Source organism: Diabrotica undecimpunctata, chromosome 9, assembly GCF_040954645.1.
Source record: "Diabrotica undecimpunctata isolate CICGRU chromosome 9, icDiaUnde3, whole genome shotgun sequence".
Lineage (NCBI taxonomy): Eukaryota > Metazoa > Arthropoda > Insecta > Coleoptera > Chrysomelidae > Diabrotica > Diabrotica undecimpunctata.
Window position 1 is genome coordinate 15272153 of NC_092811.1, and position 19711 is coordinate 15291863.

The following is a 19711-nucleotide window of genomic DNA, read 5'->3' on the forward strand; positions in this document are numbered from 1 at the left end:
AATACCTCTCTTCCAATTAAATGCTTCCGATCTTTTCCCTGTTATTTATACCCTTCCTTTTACCTCTTTGTAAGTACTTTCTATAATTTTTATCAAAGCATTAGGTACGTTTATTTTCCTCAAGCATTTCCCTATAATATGTCTTTCTATCGTGTCAAATGCTGGTCTTAGGTCTATAAATGCTAATACTAGATTAACATGTATCTACGCTTCTTTCTATTAGGTTTCTAATGATATATTATGTTGTCCTTTATCTGTCTTCCCGGTCTAAATGCCGTTTGTTCTTCTCCCAATACCATTTCTACTTCTTGTCTCAGTCTCTTCTCTATTATTTTCGTATATATTTTAAAACATACCGTTGACAGACATATTGCTCTATAGTTGTCGCAGTTTAAATGTTCTCCTTTTTTGTTTATTGGCACGATGATATTGTTCTGCTAATCTTTAGGGATTGTTTGTTTTTCCCACGCCTCTTTGTATATTTTCCATAGCCAGTTTATTCCTTCTTCTCCCATGTATTTTACCATTTCCGGTTCAATTTCATCATCTCCATCTGCCTTGCCTATTTTTATATTTGATAATCCTTCTATTACTTCTTCTCTGCTTATTTGCTCTGGCTCTGTGTTTTCTTCGCCTTCATTGATTATATTGTCTTCCTTTATCACTTCGGTATCAAATGTTTTCTCATAAAATTCTTTCCATACCCTAGCTACTTATTCCGGGCTTATTTGTATTTGGTTTGAAGTATCTCTTACAGCGTTTATTTCCTTTCGTTTTCCTTGCCTTATGTGTCGTTTTGTCGTCCAAAAGTTTTTATCATTTCGTATATATTCTTTCTGAAGTTCTTCTCCAAATTTTTTCCATGTTTTTGCTTTTGCTTGTGTGACTGTCTTTTTTGCCAATCGTCTCTGCCTATACTATTTTTCTTTATCTTCTTCTAGTCCCGTTTCGATGTATTTTTTCTATGCTATTTTCTTTTTTTTTATTTCTGTCTTCACTTCTTTACTCCACCATCTTGTCCTTTTCAACTGTTTATTATATCTTTTGATTCCACACACTTGATTTAAGATCAAATTTAATAAATATAATGAATTTTGATGACGTAAATTAATTGTTATATATTGTTTCAGACCAACTTTAAAGTAGCGTGCTGTCTTCTTTATTTTGGTAAGTAAATAATTGAAAATAAAATATTTGTCAATCACAAATAAGTCCAATAATTTGTAATCTCGTATTAATCCTAATTTCCTGAATTTGTATAGTTTCACCGTGTATAATTGTGAAACAAATAGATTAGTAGCTTAATTACAGTTTGTTTAACTTCCTGCAAAGTATAGATTGACTAACATGTATTGAGGAAATGCCTGCAATCATTTCCTCGGTTCAAATTGTATTTGCCATCTTTTAAAAGTCAAAGGTTCTTTTCTATGCAGAGGGCAATACACTTATTTGGTAAATCGTAGCATTTTAGTGAGATTATAAATATAGCATCGGGACTAGTGTAGGATGCAGTCTATTATAAAATTTACAGTGGAGTTTATCTAGAGCGAAAACTCTTTCCCACCTTTTTCCAAAATGACCGGGGGACAATGGAGACGGCCTCACAAACTTGAGCTTAAGCTTATATTTACTTTTCCAACACATCAAAAAATAATGTTCTATACTCTATGAAATGCACGCTAAAGCACAAAGAATGTAATATTTCAATGGACTAATATGCTTATCAGTTGCGTGGATAACTTGAGATGTTTCATAGAGAGTTTTACAGTTTTGTCACCAATATACAGGGTGTCCCAGACTAAATTACCCACGCTATATCTCTTAAACGAATAGAGATTTTCGAATGGGACATAAAGTCATCTATTCTAATTGTAATAAACTTTAATATGGCGTAGAAGAAATCATCCCCTAAACATTCATCCCTTAGTTACAACTCCTAACTTTAATTTTTTTAATAGTACCCTGTATATTTTTTTATAGTTTTGGATGTGGTCTTCTCTCGTCTATTTAACAGATTTATTAAAAATAAAATCGGTTTGTAAATAATCAAGAAATCAATTTATTTTTTATTTTTGTTAATTAAGTGTCCCAGATAAATTTATCCAGGCTATATTTATTAAGAAAATAGAGATTTGTTTAAAGGGATAAAAACTGGTTTATTCCATTTGTAATACACTTTAATATGGCGAAGAAAACATCATCCCCTAAATATTCATCTCTTAGTTACAACCCCTAACTTAAATTTTTTAATGGCACCCTGTACATGTTTTATAGTTTTGGATGTGGTCTTCTATCGTCTATTCAATCGATTTTTTAAAAATAAAATGGGTTTGTAAAGTATCAAGAAAATATCGGTTTATTTTTTATTTTTGTTTTAAATTAATCAAGACAGCCTTAAAAAAAAAAGAATAGAAAAGAAATATTATGCTTTATTATCATTGAAAATTTTACTATTTTAACTACGTAGTATAACTTCTTACGTGCGTACGAAGTACACAGTCTTTTTATTTAAACATTATTTTTAATTTTTCAAAATTTGGTCTTTGTAGGAGCATACGTTATCTTTCAGTGTGCAAAATTAAGTGTGCAAAAATTAACAAAATACAATATTTGATAAACTTTTGCGGTTATTTTACGTCTTGGATATTACCCTTAATTCAGGTTGCCATGATTTGATCTGTCAAATCAACAATTATTATTTTTGACGTTTGGTATTAGACCAGTAATAATTATATTTGTTGTAATTGTGTATCTATAACATTTCAATATGCCTGATTTATTTTCCTGACGAGTACGTTGGTATCATTTTGATTTATGGAGAATGCCTAAAAAATAGGAGAATTTCCCGACAATTATATCAAGAAAGGTTTCCAAATCGAAACATTCCAAGCGAAAAAACCTTTTTAAGAATTTGGAACGCTCACTTAGACAGGGACATTTTCCTAATAATAAAAGAGGTACAATTGAACGCACAGTAAGATGTAACCAAAACCTTATTAATGTACTAGCATATGTTAATTTTAATCCCAAGGTGTCTGTTAGAACCCTCGCCAGTGAATGTGGCATTTCAAAAAGTTCTGTGCATAGAATTTTCAAATATTTTAAGTACCATCCTTTTAAAGTGCATCTAGTTCAAGGATTACAGCCTGGTGATGACCAAAGACGTCCTGAGTTTATTGCAAAAATGATGTTAAAAATCAGTGATGATCCATTCTTTTTATCAAAAATATTGTGAAGTGATGAGGCTAGATTTCACAATAATGGTGTTGTCAACCATCACAATTCCAATTATTGGTCTCCCGTGAACCCACATCGGATGATAGAAACAAGATTTCAGAATATTTGGGGTATAAATATGTGGTGCGGTTTATTTAATGGCCGTGTTATAGGTCCTTACTTTTTTAACGGCACTCTAACAGGTGTTCGATATTTAGACTTTTTAGAAAACATTCTACCCGATTTGCTAGAAGATATTCCACTTCATGAGCGTCAAAAAATGTGGTGGCAACAAGACGGAGCTCTTCCACATAATGCGAGAATCGTTAGAGACCACCTACAAAACCGTTTTGATAACCACTGGATAGCAAACAACTCTACAGAAATTATGTGAGCCGCACGTTCATGTGATTTGTCACCTCTTGACTCTTTCTTTTGGGGAGCGATAAAAGATATTGTTTGTCAATCAAAACCGCAAAATTTTGAGGAATTAAAAGAAAAAATAAGACAAGCATGTCGCAAAATTACTCCAGAAATGATTCGAGCCACATGTACCAGAAATCTTCTGGAACGATTCGAAATGTGTGTTGCAGCAGGTGGGTTACAATTCGAACATTTAATGTAAATAATATTAGTTAGTTAAATTTTGAAAAATTAAAAATAACGTTTAAATAAAAAGACTGTGTACTTCGTACGCACGTAAGAAGTTATACTACGTAGTTAAAATAGTAAAATTTTCAATGATAATAAAGCATAATATTTCTTTTCTATTGTATTTTTTAAGGCTATCTTGATTATTTTAACAAAAATTAAAAATAAACTGATATTTTCTTGATACTTAACAAACCCATTTTATTTAAAAAAAAAATCGATTGAATAGACGATAGAAGACCACATTCAAAACTATAAAAAATGTACAGGGTGCCATTAAAAAATTTAAGTTAGGGGTTGTAACTAAGAGATGAATATTTAGGGGATGATGTTTTCTTCGCCATATTAAAGTGTATTACAAATGGAATAGACCAGTTTTTGTCCCTTTAAAAAAATCTCTATTTTGTTAATAAATATAGCCTGGATAAATTAATCTGGGACACTTCATTAACAAAAATAAAAAATAAATTGATTTCTTGATTATTTACAAACCGATTTTATTTTTAATAAATCTGTTGAATAGACGATAGAAGACCACATCCAAAACTATAAAAAATATACAGGGTGCCATTAAAAAAATTAAAGTTAGGGGTCGTATCTAAGGGATTAACATTTAGGGGATGATTTTTTCTACGCCATATTAAAGTGTATTACAAGTAGAATAGACCACTTTTTGTATCATTCGAAAATCTCTATTTGTTTAAGAGATATAGCGTGGGTAAATTAGTCTGGGACACCCTGTATATTATGTTTTCAATGTTGTATTTATAGTTCACGTATAGTAAAAGACCGAATTCTGACAAAAAAACTCTTTACATTTTGCAAAATCATCATGCAGGTTGTTTACATCGACATAATATTTTGAAAATTGTGATTTACAAATTACATGAAACAATATACTCTGGAAACTTTTCCATTGACAAATCGGGTACTTAATTTATTCACTGGAGTAATTTCGGAAATTGGTAATATAGTTTTGGCATACAGTAATTCATGGAAATCTGAAGGATCTCATCAATTTGTCATGTGAGCATTGAATAAATCTCGGGAAACAGGTTAACGTTTTACATCTCAAGTAACACTTCTGAATAATCCTATAAACCGCAAAATGGATAATATATCCCAAATTCAGCTATTTTAAGCATCCAATTATTTTATAGTAAAGCATTTTCCATTTTATAACTTCCTTCGTTATTGTTAAAAATGAATTTTTATTACCTTGTCCTTTTATCTTTTATTACCGGCTCGGTGGTATATTTTTATTACATTATATTCTATACTATAAAGCATTTAGCACAAATAAAAGAACCTTTTTTGTGTTATTTTATTATTTTATGTTATCTTTGCCTTGTTGTAAGATTTCGAGTTTTTCAGAAAAAAAAAACGAGATTCATGAAGTTCTGTTAATGAAAACACTAGTAAAAAATCCAATATTAAAGTTGGTGATTTTGAATTGTTTTAAAAGTCGTTTTCATTTCTTGTTTCAACAGCCTGGAAATTATTTTTCTTTCATTTTTTACATTTTGTCAAATATAATGTAAAATATATTTTGAAACACGAAGCATGGGTAACGTAAACATAACCTAACTCTTAGACACAATTATATGATTTCTTTTTTTTTAATTACACGTGCTCGGCAACTATGACCACTCGCATGGGGATGATTACAAACAACATTACAAAAGGTATAGTACCATTAATAAGTTATTAAGTGTCATATAAAAGTATTTTAGAATTTATGATATATTATTATTTTAAAAAAAAACTAAAAAACTCCGTCTATCTTGATGGGATCACTGAGAGTGTCGCGTAGCTGCAGTTCGAGATTTAGCTGTCGTCTTACTTTACTCTATTGACCACATGCGGTAAGAATGTGTTGCTCTGTTAGTATGTTTGACAGATGACAGATAGGCCAAGAAAGTTGTGTGTTAGTTTGTTGTGGCCTATACAGACACTTAGTATAATTATTGTAAGGTGTTGTCTAGATAGTCCAGTGAGACAAGTGTATAATGGCTTATACAATAAGGGCTGAATTGCACGTAAGGATGTATTTAAGGGACTCCATTGGGTTTGCCATAATCTCTTGGTGAATCTGTATGCTTCTTAAATTTTTGCAAATTTTGATGTGAGTTGCTGATATGGTATCTGTAGAAACCGTCTAAGCATGCTGATCTGCGAGTTCCTTGCAAGGTATATTCTTCTTCTTCTTCTTTCTACCTTATAAATAGGCTCAATGCCTGTTTTACTTGGGTTTTAGCCTCAATTGACGTTGTCTGACTATCTTTTCCTCGGTCGTCTCAATGATCTTCTTCCATTTGGCGATTTGTCTCTTGCTATTTGTACTATTCCATTTTCTGACATTCTTTCGATGTGTTGATTCCATTCCACTTTTCTTCTTTTGGTCCACGCGTTTATTTCCTCCATACCACATCTCGCTCGTATTTTCTCACTTCTTACTCTGTCTCTTAATGTTTGTTTTGTTATTTTTCGTAAGACTTTTATTTCTGTTGTTTCCAGTAGTCTTTGTGTTTTCGCCGTATCTGCTCTTGTTTCCGCTGTGTCGTCATTATCGGTCTTATTGTTGACTTAGATATCCTGGTTTTCGTTTTTGTTGTAAAGGTATTTGTTTCTCCATATTGTGTTGTTGAGACATCCTGCTGCTCTGTTTGTCATGTTCACTTGTTTTTGTACTTCTTCTTACACTTTTCCGTAGCTTGACAGTTTTATTCCCAAGTATTCAGTTTCCATCACTTGTTCTATTGTTTTGTTATTTACGACTAGTTTACATCGTCTTGGTTCCGCTGATATCACTATCGTCTTAGTTTTCTCTGTTGAGATCTCCATGTTGTATATGAGAGCCGTATCTTCGAATTCTTTAATTAATCTTTGTAAGTCATTTTCATTTTCAGCTGTTATTATGGCGTCGTCGGTGTAGCATATTATCCTTGTTTCCTTTTCTCCCATTCTATATCCTCTTATTTTTTAACTTTTTTTATGATTTCATCCATTATCAGATTAAATATTGATGGGCTCAGCGAATCTCCTTGTCTAATGCCAGTTTCATATTTGATAGGTTGCGATAGTTTTCCTTTACATCTTACCATAGCTATGTTATCTTTATATATATTCTCAACGGTTTTTACTAAATCCAGTGATATTCCCTTTTCATATAATAAATGTCGCGTCCCGAATTCTCACTCTATCAAACGCTTTCTTCAAATCTATCAGACACATATATGCTGGTTTGTTGTATTCCAGCGACTTTTCTTTTATTTGTCTTACTACAAAAACTGCATCCGTGCATGATCTTGCTGTCCGAAATCCTTGCTGTTCCTCTCGCAGAGATATTCGTTCGTTTATTTTTTTCGCTATTATTCTTGTTGTCAATTTAAGTGTTATATTTAATAGATTTATTGCTAGATAATTATTGGGGTCTTTCTTATCTCCTTTTTTGAAGAACAACACCATGATCGCTCTCCTCCATTCATCTGGTATTCTGATCGTGGTGATTATTTTATTAGTAACAAGTTGCAGTTGTTATACACGGTAATCACCTCCATATTTTAAGAGTTCATTTGGTATTTTATCTTCTCCTTGTGACTTTCTGTTTTTTAATTTGTTTATTCCTTCTTTCACATCGTTTTGGGAGATTTCGGTCTTTTCCTCAGTTATTATATTTGGCGTTTCTAAAGGTTCTTCGTTTTGTTTTTTAAACATTTCTGTCAGGACGGCTACCCATGTATCCTCTTGTATGTGTTTTATTTCAACTAGTTCTTTCATTTCGCTTCTTTGTTGTCTTATGAAGCGCCATACTTGTTTCTGTTGTCCATAAAAATCCATTTTTATATTCTTCACATGATTTATTCGTTTTTTCTGACTTATATTTTAGGAAAGCTTTCTTTTTTTGGTGACATTTTTGTTTAACCTCTAGTGTAAACCATGGTGTTTTCGTTGACCACTTTTTGTTTATAATGTTCGTTCCAAGGGCTTCTCGGGCAGCATTCAGAATATTTTTCTTAAGTTTTCTCCAGCTAGTCTCTACATTGCTTTCATTTTAGATATTTTCCATTTGTATTTTCTGTTCTAGCCTTTTTTGATATAATGATTTTATGGAGTCATCTCTTTAATTTTCTATTTTTATTATTTCCTCTGCATTGGTTTGTTTAAGTTTCTCTTAAGGTATATTAATGTAAGACGGAATTCATATAAAGGTAATCTTAGTGTTTAATGTAGAAAGATGTTGATAAGAGTAATGGATATTTTGTATAAAGGGATGATCGGTAAATATTTCCTGAATGTATAAAATGGAAGCTAGAGAATTTGTGCAATACAAATAGAACATTTTGGTTCGGGAGGTTAATATGCTTAACAGCCTCTAGGATTGCAATTCTCCAACATGTACGCTGCACAAGAGATTCTTTTTAAGTTGACTGAACAGACACACCCCCAAATCACTTTTGGATGCATGTGTACACCAATCACGGTGTATAATAGTGATCAAAGTGATAATTGTGTATAATTTGGAAAAATGCATTTTACCATGAGTCTTTAGATGTTTCGTATTTATTGATTTGTTAAATGTGTGTTCGTTTGAGGGGGTGCTTATTTAAAAGAGGAATTGGAAAAAAGGGACTGAGATTTGTTAGTGTAATGTTGATGTTGTTTGTTATTGTGGATAATATAGATAATATATAGTCAAATGTCAAACCCAGCATTTTACAATGGCTAACTATGGAAAGAGGTGAATCATTTATAAATATAGGTGTAGGAGGCATTGAAGGCTGTCTGCTAAATTTATTAATTTTGGATTTTGGCAGGGATAAAGTTAGTCCCAGACAGTGAGTCCTGTTGATTATTATGTTTATAACCGCATGCAAAATTTTATAACTAGTAAATGTTGAACGACCGTGACAGTATAATATTAAATCGTTTGCATAAGCTACATATTTGATAAGGGAAGTTAAATTAAAACAAGGATCACTTATGGCGAAGTTAAACAAGGTAGGATTTCTTTTAAATACAAAATTTAAAGCAAATAATGTATTCTAAAATACCTCTAAGCAGTTTTGGTTATTTTCAAAGATTTAAGTTGCAAAAATAAAGCTTATTTTTCTATGGGTGGTGTGCAAATATAATTAAAATAATAAATTAACTACACTACTATGAAATTAACTACTAAAAGGACAATTAGAACTAACAACTGCTTTTGATAAATTTAATGATATTAAAAATAAAAAATAAGGAATAAATAAAATATTTAGTTGACTAAAGAGTTGAATGAAGAGTTGAACGCCAACTATTTTTAAAATAAAAATAGTAAATAAAAGATAAAGTTAATAAATGAATAAAATCAAAAGAAATTGAAATAAAGTAATTATTAAAAAAAAATAACAAAGATGTGACATTTACAAGGTTACAACATTAATTGCTAAAAGATATTATTTATAACTATAATACATAAATAGTTAGGTCACTCTATATTCTTATATGACATAAAGACATGGACGTTAAAATTATCCTCCATTAAAAAGTTGAAGGCCTTCGAAATGTGGGACTGTTCCGCATACCATGGACAGATAGGGTGAGAAACGAGGAGAAAGGAAGACTTAAGAAGGACAACTACTGGAAGCGAATTACCTTAACTTCAGTGGTCTTAACAGTGGTCTTCCTACTGATCGTCTTCCTATTAGGGAACCATCTCTTGCCGTCTTTACTACTCTACTTATTGTCATTTGAATTATATCAAGAAAGAAGAAGAAGTTTAAGAAATGTGAAGAGGTCAGTGGATGGAGTCAGTTTGGTTTGAAAAATGGACTTAGCACGAGAGAAGCGATCTTTAGTATGCAAACATTAATACAGAATTGTTTAGATCAAAGAAAGAATATTTTTGTCTGTTTCATTAATTATGAAAAAGCATTCGATAATGTAAAACACGAATTGATGATAAAATACCTACAAGAGTTGGGATTGGACGATAAGGATATAAGAATTGTCACCAACCTGTATTGGAACCAGACAGCAACAGTACGTCTTCAAAATGTCAACGAACCAGAAGATTTCTCCATTAAAAAGAAGTAAGGCAAGGTTGTATACTGGCTTAAATGCTGTTCAATTTATATGTAGAAAAAGCCTTCGCAGAAGCTGTGGCAGACTCTAATAAGGGTATCAAAGTTAACGGCATATTTATTAATAACATCAGGTATGCCGATGATACAGCCATAGTGGCAGATAACATCGAAGCTCTTCAATGCCTTTTAAATGATTTAAATCTTGCAAGTGAAGCTTGGGGTTTGAAAATAAATATGAAGAAGACAAAAACAATGATTATAAGTAGAAATGATTGCCCCAACGCAAAGATATATGTCTATGGAGAAGAAATCGAACAGGTCAGGCAATTTAAATACTTTTGTTGTTTGCTGAACGACGGTTGGGACCCCGAGAATAAAATAACGAGCAGAGTTGAACAAGCCAGAAATGCTTTTTTGAGGCTTCGTAAGTTTTTGACTGATCGCAAATTGGACTTCAACCTACGATATAAGATGCTTAAGTGTTACGTGTGGCCTGTTCCCTTGTACGGAATGGAATTAAAGGCCAGTTCCATTAACAAACTTGAAGTGTTTGAAATGTTATGCCTGCGTCGAATGCTTAGAATATTATGGAAGGACAGGGTCAGAAATAAGGAAGTACTCAGAAGACCGGGCTTACAGGATAGGGAACTTTTTAGTTATGTAAAAAGTAAAAAGACTGCATACTTGGGACACATATTACGAGGAGAAAGATATACTTTTCAGCAACTGATACTCGAAGGGAAGATAGAGGGTAGGAGAGGTGTGGGATGTGAAAAAATGTCATAGCTGCGCAATATTCGACAATGGATAGGAATCCACAGCTATACAATGCTTCGCAATGCTGCTAAAAACATAATTATTTAATCCTGACTATTTAACAAGAAGACTGATATCATCGTTTAATTCTACTCTTCTATTTCTTACCCAGTTCTTGATGTTCTTCATCTTCTGTACTTCTACCTCTTTCCCATAGTGTCTTACCATTAATTTTAAGTGTTTTCATTTCTGCTGTTTTTAAAATCCTTTTTGTCCTCTCTGTGTCAGTCGTGTTTCTGCCGCGTATGTTATTATTGGTCTGATAACTGTTTTGTAAATTCTGCCTTTCATTTCTGTGCCGATATTTTTATTTCTTTATATTGTTTCATTCAGGCAGCCTGTGTGTTTTTTGTTTCATTCACTTACTTTGCAGACTATTTGAAGTAGTTTTTCTCCCATTTGGTATCCTTTTTTAGTTCTCACTTTTTTATTATTTCATCCATGACCATGTTGAACAATAGAGGTCTCAGGGAATCTCCCTCTCTTATTCCATTGCCAGCTTCAACAGGGTGGCTTAGTTCTTCTTCTATTTTTACTTTTATTGTGTTGTTTTGGTAGATATTTTCGATAGTTTTTATTATTTCTAGAGGTATCTCTCTTGCGTACAATAAATTGATAACGTCCTTTAATTTAACCAAGTCAAATGCTTTCTTAAAGTCCACGAAACATAGATATGCCGATTTGTTGTATTCTAATGAATTCTCTTGCACTTGGTCCATTATAAATATGGCGTAGGTGCATGCTCTTCCCGACCTAAAACCTTGTTTTTATTTTGTTACTGTTATAATTTCATTCAGTTTATTTGTTATCACTTTGGTTGTTAATTTTAGTATTGTTTTTAATAAATTAGAAATTTTCCAGGTCCGATTTGTCTCCCTTTTTAGAGAGAGGTATTAGAATGCTTAATCTCCATTCTTGAGGAATTCTGTTTTGTTCTATTATTTTTTGGATTAGTTTCAATAGTTGTTTGGTCAGATCTGATCCTCTGTACTTTAGGAGTTCGTTCGGTATTCTGTCTGACTATCTGATATCTCCTGGTGATTTACATTTTTTAATTTCCTTAATGCTTCCTTTACCTCCATGTTCTTGTTCCATATATCTTCCATGTTCCCATACTCATTAACCGTCTTCTAAACATTTGTCGTTTATTCGCAGATACGTCCTCGCATCTGGGGTGATGTTTAGGCTTCTAAACTTCTTCTTTATGTGCCGTCTTCTACCGAACGTTGGCCACCATCAAACGATAGGTTTCTCTGTTTTGTGCCGCATATATTGTGTTCGCAGCTTCTGGTATTTGAAACCATTCTCTCAAGTTTATCAGCCAAGATTTCTTCTTTCTGCCCAAACCTCTTCTACCTTCAATCTTGCCTTCCACGATAAGCTGTAGCAGACTGTACTTATCATTACGGAACACATGGCCCAGGTATGACGCTTTCCTCCTTTTAACAGTTGTTAACAATTCCACCTCTTTACCCATTCGTCCTAATACCTCTGTGTTGGTCACTCTGTCTGTCCAAGGTATTCTAAGTATGCGTAGGTACAGCCACATTTCTAGAGCCGTTAACTTCTTTATAGTTGCTGCTGTTAACGTCCACCCTTCAACTCCGTAAAGTAGCGTAGAGAGTACGTAGCATTTCGTGGCGCGCCATCGGAGGTTAACGCTTAGGTGGCGGTTGCTTAAGAGCTTTCTCATTTTCATGAATTTGGATCTTGCTATTTTAATTCGGATCTTAATCTCTACTTCTGGGTCCCACTTCGTTTACTGTATATGCCAGATATTTAAATCCGTGTACTCTTTCAATACGTTCGGCTTCAATATTCAGGTCGATATGTTGAATGTTCTTTTTCCTGAACAGTTTAGACTTCTAAACAAGTTAGGATTTAACATAGAGCAGAGAGCCTGCTGTTAAAACTTTCCTCCTTTATCCAGATTTGAGACGGATAAGAGTACTAGTGAGTATTTTCGTACCATGCTACAAGAGTACCATACTTTTTCTTATATACCATAATTTGTTGTATCTACTATGATCTGTAATATTTAATTAACACTACGTATAAGCGTCACTAATAAGAATATTATAAATATTTGAAGAATTGTTAAAGAAATTGCATAAATGCTTACGTTTGTCTTGACTTTATCGTAGCAATAGATGTCGTCTATTAATGACTGAACATTCGCTAACGGTAATGACAAAGCACTGATAGAAGAAAAACTAGGAATTACTAAAGAAAAAAAAACAAGATTTATTATGTTTAGCAAACTAAAAAGAGAAACTAGAAATCATGGAAAAAAATTCACAAAACTATTGTTCCAAAAAAATTTATAAAAGCTAAAAGCTTACGTTCAACCATTTATGTCATACAGATTTTATCTTTGCGTTTTGCTTATATTTTATAAATATCAACTACTTTCGCACTCCAAAAAAATATTTTGTGAATACTACATTGAACCCTTCGCAGAATATTATTGGATCTCGGCCAACTTCTGCTTTAGACGTGGTCAGAGAGTTGGGGCATAAATTTCAAATAAAGTGCCAACCAAATCGTTTTCCGACACCTCCTTGCGGCCGATAACGTGTTGTACAAGGAACGTGTCAGATAAGCGGTAGTAAACTGACCGAATTTGGAGAAATTGTGAGGTTGTAGAAGATTTATCATATTTTTTTATAGAGTTATTCAAGAAGACTGATTCGAATGAATTATCATAACAGAGAATGTTTGAACAATTTCACAATCCAACAATTAATTGGAGAATGCAAAAATACAAATTGCAGTTTGTTTTTTATTTCACTTTTCTTCTTTTAGTTTTTTCTTCCAAAGAATATTGCAATTTCTTAATGATTTATTATTGAAAAACATCAAAATACATAAAATTATACGTTTAGTCGAACGTTACTTCAAACAGTGTTTTTTAGAGAAACAGAGGCGAAGCAGTCAATATAATCACAAATTATACTCAAAAAATACAAAAATATGCAGGTCACCAGAAAAGTCAATACAAATATTATTTAAAACAAAATAAAGCTTTCCTAGAACTGTATTTTGTTCTAGGAAACTTACTAGTTTTAATAGCACATAAATGTCATAAATAGACTTCGGCAAATATGCAAATAAAAATGTAGAAAATATGCGCATAAATATGCACGTGTTTACCCGAAAATATGCAAATATTTTACAAAATATGCATACAAATAAATAAAAAAATCGTAAAATAGTAACAATTTTATTTAAAAAAAAAAGTGTACATAACTAAATATTTCCTACTATTCATTAAGATTTACATTTATTTTAAGTAACTACATCATTTTTAAGTATGAATAAACTTATTTAGAATTATGGTAACAATAAATGACCAAGTGGTGTTCAAAATTTTCTAACAAAAACTTGTGGCTTCTGTCTGAGTACATATATTTATATATGGAAAAACTTCGTTCAACATCAACTGATGTAACGGGAGCATTTTTCAAACTAACCAAAACATTTGGTTCTAAATTAATTGTTTCCGAAATATTTCTAGCTAGAACACTGACTACTTCAGAAAGAATATGGTAACCTTTATTTTTTCCATAGTAGCTTCAAATTTTTTTAAAATATCTTTTCCAATATTACCTCTAACGTTCCGACAACATGACGCAAATTCTTTTATTAATGCTGTACTTTCGAACAATGACAGTTTTGGTGATTCTAACTGAGTAATTGTTTTTTGAACAAAACTAAAATTTGATTTTATAAATGAAAGTTCTTGTTGAAGCAAGTTACTCTGAAAAGTTTGTTTAGAATCCAAAAGAGATTGGAAACTTTCATCTGTTAACGTATCAATTATGTTCTTTATTTTAACAAAATGATAAAAATTAGCTGCTTCTAACCATGTTCCCCATCGCGTTAAAATAGGTTGTGGTGGAAGAGGAATGTTAGGTAGCATTTCTTTATAAAGTTGAATTCTTATAGGAGATTTAAGAAATACTTTTTTGACACTGGATATCATGGTATTTACAAGAGGAAACTTTTTTCGTATTTCCTCTGCAACTCTGTTTAATCCATGCGCTACACAAGTAACATGTATTAAATCTGGGAAAAATATTTTTAAATTTTGTCCTGCTTTCACCATATAAGGAGCAGCATCCGATAAAATAAGCAGTAATTTATTAGAAGGAATAGTTGTCGGAAGAAAAAAAGTTGCTAATGTTTCTTGTATAAAACGCGAAATTGTTAAAGCATTTGTTTTCTCAAGTTGCTGGCATGAAATAAGATGAGATTTTGGTAAGGTATCTTCTTTAAGAACACCAATCAATAAATGAGCAATATACTTTCCTGAGGAATCAGTGGTTTCGTCTACAGATATGTAAAAATAATTATCTGCAATTTCTTCCTTAATATTAATTAACACCGACGAGTATAGCCCGTTCACATTATTTCTTCTTAGAGACCGATCACTTGGAACATTAAGTTTGCAATATTTTTTTAGAAACGAACTAAAATTTACATTTGCTAATTTTGAAAGCGGTATGTTTGCAGACACTAATGCGCGACACAAGTCTTCATTAAAAGTTTCTTGCTCATCTAATTTTTTTGAAGTAGATTGGAAACATTTAGCCATTGAAGTTTGATGTTTTCCTCCTATTTTTCCTTTTTTTTTGCAATGTGTGAAGCAGTTCTCACATGTTGGTCTATCTGAAATTTCTTCTCACATGCTATCTATAAATAAAAATAAAAACCTTTATTTTAACCCAACCTTTAAAATATAAAAGTATACAAGGTGTTTTTGGTTAATCAAATAACTGGTTTGGAAAAAAAAACACTCGCTAAGTGTTTTAAATGCAGTATTAATCCACAAATTAGTTTTTGTTACCAACCATTAGTACATCATATAACTTATTTTAAAATTCAACAAAAGTTTTTTTTTGTTAATTCCATTACAATAAAAATAATTGTGTTTTAGAATAGCTGACTTCATAAAAAAAAGTAAAGGTGAAAAATGTTTCTAAATACACACCATTGTATTGTACCATGGACAATTTTTTCTCACTAAAGGAAGCTATTTTTCATTTAAAAACAACTTACGAGTACAAAATTTCAAGTAAATACGTTTATTGGTTTTAAAGTTATTGTTGTTATTAACTAAAAGAATTTAATTTTTTTTAATTTTAATACCCTGTATCTCGAAAAGTAAATAAGTTTGACCTCTCATTAACTATATCGTTTTGTTTAATTTTTCGAGAAGTATCTACAGTCAAACGTTGTAAGTGTCATTTGGAAACACCCTGTATGTATGAAATATTAGATATTTAATAGAAAATATTAGATACTTACAATTTTGCCACAGACTGAACAGTAGATTTTTCCCATATCCATAGACAGCTCTTTATAAGGTTTAATCCAAGTTGAAGCACTGGTTGTTTTAGGCATTATAAAATCACAATCTTCCTTTTTGTTACGCACAACGAGTGTTTACGCTTTGAATATCAAAACAAAAATGATTTACAAATCTGAGCATCAAATTAGAAATGTTTAGGTACCTAATTCAATAAACTGGGAGATTTTGAAAAATCCCTAAATTAGGAACAAAACTATTAGCCGTTTACCTGCTGTTAAGATACAATAAATTGTATGTATGCTCATTTAGAAATAATATAATAAGAAATACATAGACTTAAACATAAAAAATAAATTAATATTTTACAATGGCGCATCTTCATATATTTATGGACTTAGAAAAGTAAATAAAAACAACATTCCTCTTTGTCCAATTATTAGTAATATTAGAAGTCCACCTATCCAAATATTTTTCAGACATTTTGTGAAATGCAATCGATTATGCGCGTTGATTTTCATTGTGCCGAGCTTTCGACGTCCTCTCTGATGTCTTCTTCAGGGCTTCCAAGGTCTGTCTCGCGGCTCCCCAGACACTAATACACCGATCAATATTCACTTCACTATTGTCGAGTATTAATCTTAGCTCTAGTTTTAATTGTCCTCCTCCTCCTAAGTGCCTTCTCTTTTGAGGTTGGCGATCAATATGGCAAATTTCTCTCTATTCTGGGCTTGATCAATTAATTCATTTCCTTTTGTGTGGATCCAATCTCTGATGTTTCGTAGCCAAGATTTTTTCTTTCGTCCTATGCCCCTTTTACCTTCAATCTTGCCTTCTAATATTACTTGGAGCTGCTCAAATTTCCTGTTGTGGCGCATTATGTGTCCTAGATATGACGTCTTTCTAATTTTGATAGTATTGACCAGATGAGGGCGTGTGTTCATTGCTCTCAGTACTTCTTCATTCGTAGTTCTGCTGGTCCAGCTTATTCTTAACATTCGGCGGTACATCCACATTTCAAATGAATTTAATTTGTTGACGTCATACTGTTTTAAAGTCCAGGTCTCACAGCCATATAGTAATAGAGACCACACATAACACTTTAGTGTTCTCAATCTTATTGAGACTGATAGCTTGGGGTTACAGAGCATTTTACGCATATTCATGAAACCAGATCTTGCTATTTCAATGCGTCTTCTAATTTCTTTTGAGTGGTCTAGTTGACTATTTAGTTCTCTGCCCAGGTATATGAAGCTTTGGGAACTCTGAAGGGTGATACCATTTATTTGTATATTAGGTGTAACTTGTTCATGGGGGTTTTTGTGAAATACCAGAATTTTGGTTTTGGAAAAGTTAATGTCCAAGCCCAGCCTGTGACTTTCTTCTGATAATGTGTTCATCAATATATTTAGTTGGTCTTCTGTTTCTGCTAATACTACGGTGTCATCGGCATATCTTATATTGTTAATGATGATCCCATTGGCTCTGGCACCTTCAGGGCGATCTTCAAGAGAAGCTCTGATTATATGTTCGGCATATACATTAAATAATAGAGGGGATAAAATTCACCCTTGACGCACTCTTCGTTCTATATTGATGTACTTGGTGTTTCCGTTCTCTGTTCGAACACATCCTGTGTGGTTCCAGTATGTATTACTTATGATAGCTATGTCGTGTCCGTCCAACCCTACTTCTTTTAGCAACTCGATCAATTTTCCGTGTTTGATGCGGTCAAAGGCCTTTCTATAATCGACAGAGCACACATACAGCCGTTTTTTAACCTCAAGATACCTTTCCGCCATCAGTGTCAATCGCATAATTGCTTCTCTAGTACCTGTACCCTTTCTAAAGCCATATTGAGAACGACTCAGGTATTCTTCACACTTATTTTGAATTCGTTTATAAATTATTCGCATAAAAATCTTAGCGGCATGACTCATTAGGAATACAGTTCGATGGTTTTACATTTCCTTGCTTTTTGTTTCGTAGGAAGAGCTATATATGTGGATGTTAGCCAGTCATGCGGTATTATGCCATGTTCATATATAATGTTGTAGAGGGATGTTAATTTCCTGACAGCATTATCACTTAGGTGTTTAAAATGTTCGGCTGTTATTAGGTCTTCGCCGGGTGCCTTGTTGTTCTTTGCGCCTTTTATTGCCTGCAAAACTTCTTCGGTGAGAATGTTTAATTTTTCATCTGTATCTATTTGTAGGGGCTCTTCTGTTCTCTGATCACCAAACAAATTTTTTAATTTTGTTTTATTAAAGTTTTAATTGTACTAACCGCGAAATACTTTCGGAACATATTTAGAACATAGGGCTAAGAGGACTGCCCATTGGTGTTCCAAATATTTGTTTATAGAATTTTTCACAAAAACAAAAATATGTGCTGTCATATAAATAAGTTTGTTATTAATGACAGCAAGTCTTTTCTTGATAAGGATGTGAATTGTTCTATTTTAGACCATTGTTCTTGTATAATTTCAACTTTATTGGGATGTTAGTAAACAATGACACTACATCTAATGAGATCAAGACATAGTAATCTGGTAGCTGAATCCCATTTACAGCATTGACAAAAGAAAATGTATCTTTTTTATTGAAAGGTGACATTATTGCCGAGAGCCGAAATAAACAAAAAGTTTTTTTGAATGAGATACTTAAAATTCAAAATCACACTAAATTTTCTCTTTTTTCGCTCCTGTAACTTATTAAAATAAATATTATAGAAGTTTTCAGAGACTTTCGGCCCTCGGTAATAATGTATTCTTTCATTCTGCGTTTAAATTTTTCAAAAATATTTATTAGTTTTCTCCAGATTCGAAAAAAAAAAGAATGCCCACCTCTACTCGTTCGTTACCTGTGTTCGTACTTTGATTCGGTGCTTTGACTACGCGACATGAGACGTTGCCAAATAATTTCGTATGAAGGTTTATTTATTGTGGAGTTATATGCATTTTATTATCTTCATTGGAAATAAGGCACAATGTGACTTTAAAATGAGCTTATTTTGATGTTTAGATTTTTAATTCGGAAATCGTACTTAAAATACGAAACATTAATAAATTTTATTTACATAAAACGATTTCCGAAGTGGAAATCAAAATGTTAAATTAAACTTATTGTAAAGAAAAATTGTGGCAAATTTAAAATAAAAAACAGTAAGCTGCCATTTAAATCAATTCGCCCAAATTTGATTATCTTAGAACGTTGTTAAAATGCTAAAAAGACAACAGGTCAAATAAAACCAATAAGTTTGGCAACGTTGAACTTCTCCTCTTTTCTTAGTTCCACTAATGCTATTTCGACGATATAATGGGCTGAATTAATATACCTCTCTCTTTTTAAATAGGTGTTTCTCACTCCATCTCACATAAGGTACATACCGACCATAAACTTTTACCTACACTGTATATATATATATATATATATATATATATATATATATATATATAGTGTTTTTTTTTTCAAATTATACTAGTGGCTTTTTCTCCAAGGGATTTTTTAGTGTGACTAGTGTGTTATTATTTTTCATTTTTTCGCAAATTAAAATTTGAAATTTCTTTTGTATAGTATCGCAAACTTAAATAGATTACTGTTTTGTTGGGCTGCCAGATTCGATTAGTGGATAATAAAAGAATATCGGG

At 32.1% G+C, this 19711-nt stretch overlaps 1 protein-coding gene across 3 annotated transcripts in view; it reads left to right on the forward strand.

Moving 5' to 3' along the window:
- Positions 1–19711, forward strand: part of LOC140449583 (uncharacterized) — a 584439-nt gene that overhangs the window by 63140 nt on the left and 501588 nt on the right. For all 3 annotated transcript variants that reach the window (XM_072542799.1, XM_072542797.1, XM_072542800.1), the window contains exon 2: positions 1131–1167. The gene's annotated coding sequence lies outside the window, so the exon portion shown is untranslated. The remainder of the gene's footprint in view (positions 1–1130; positions 1168–19711) is intronic.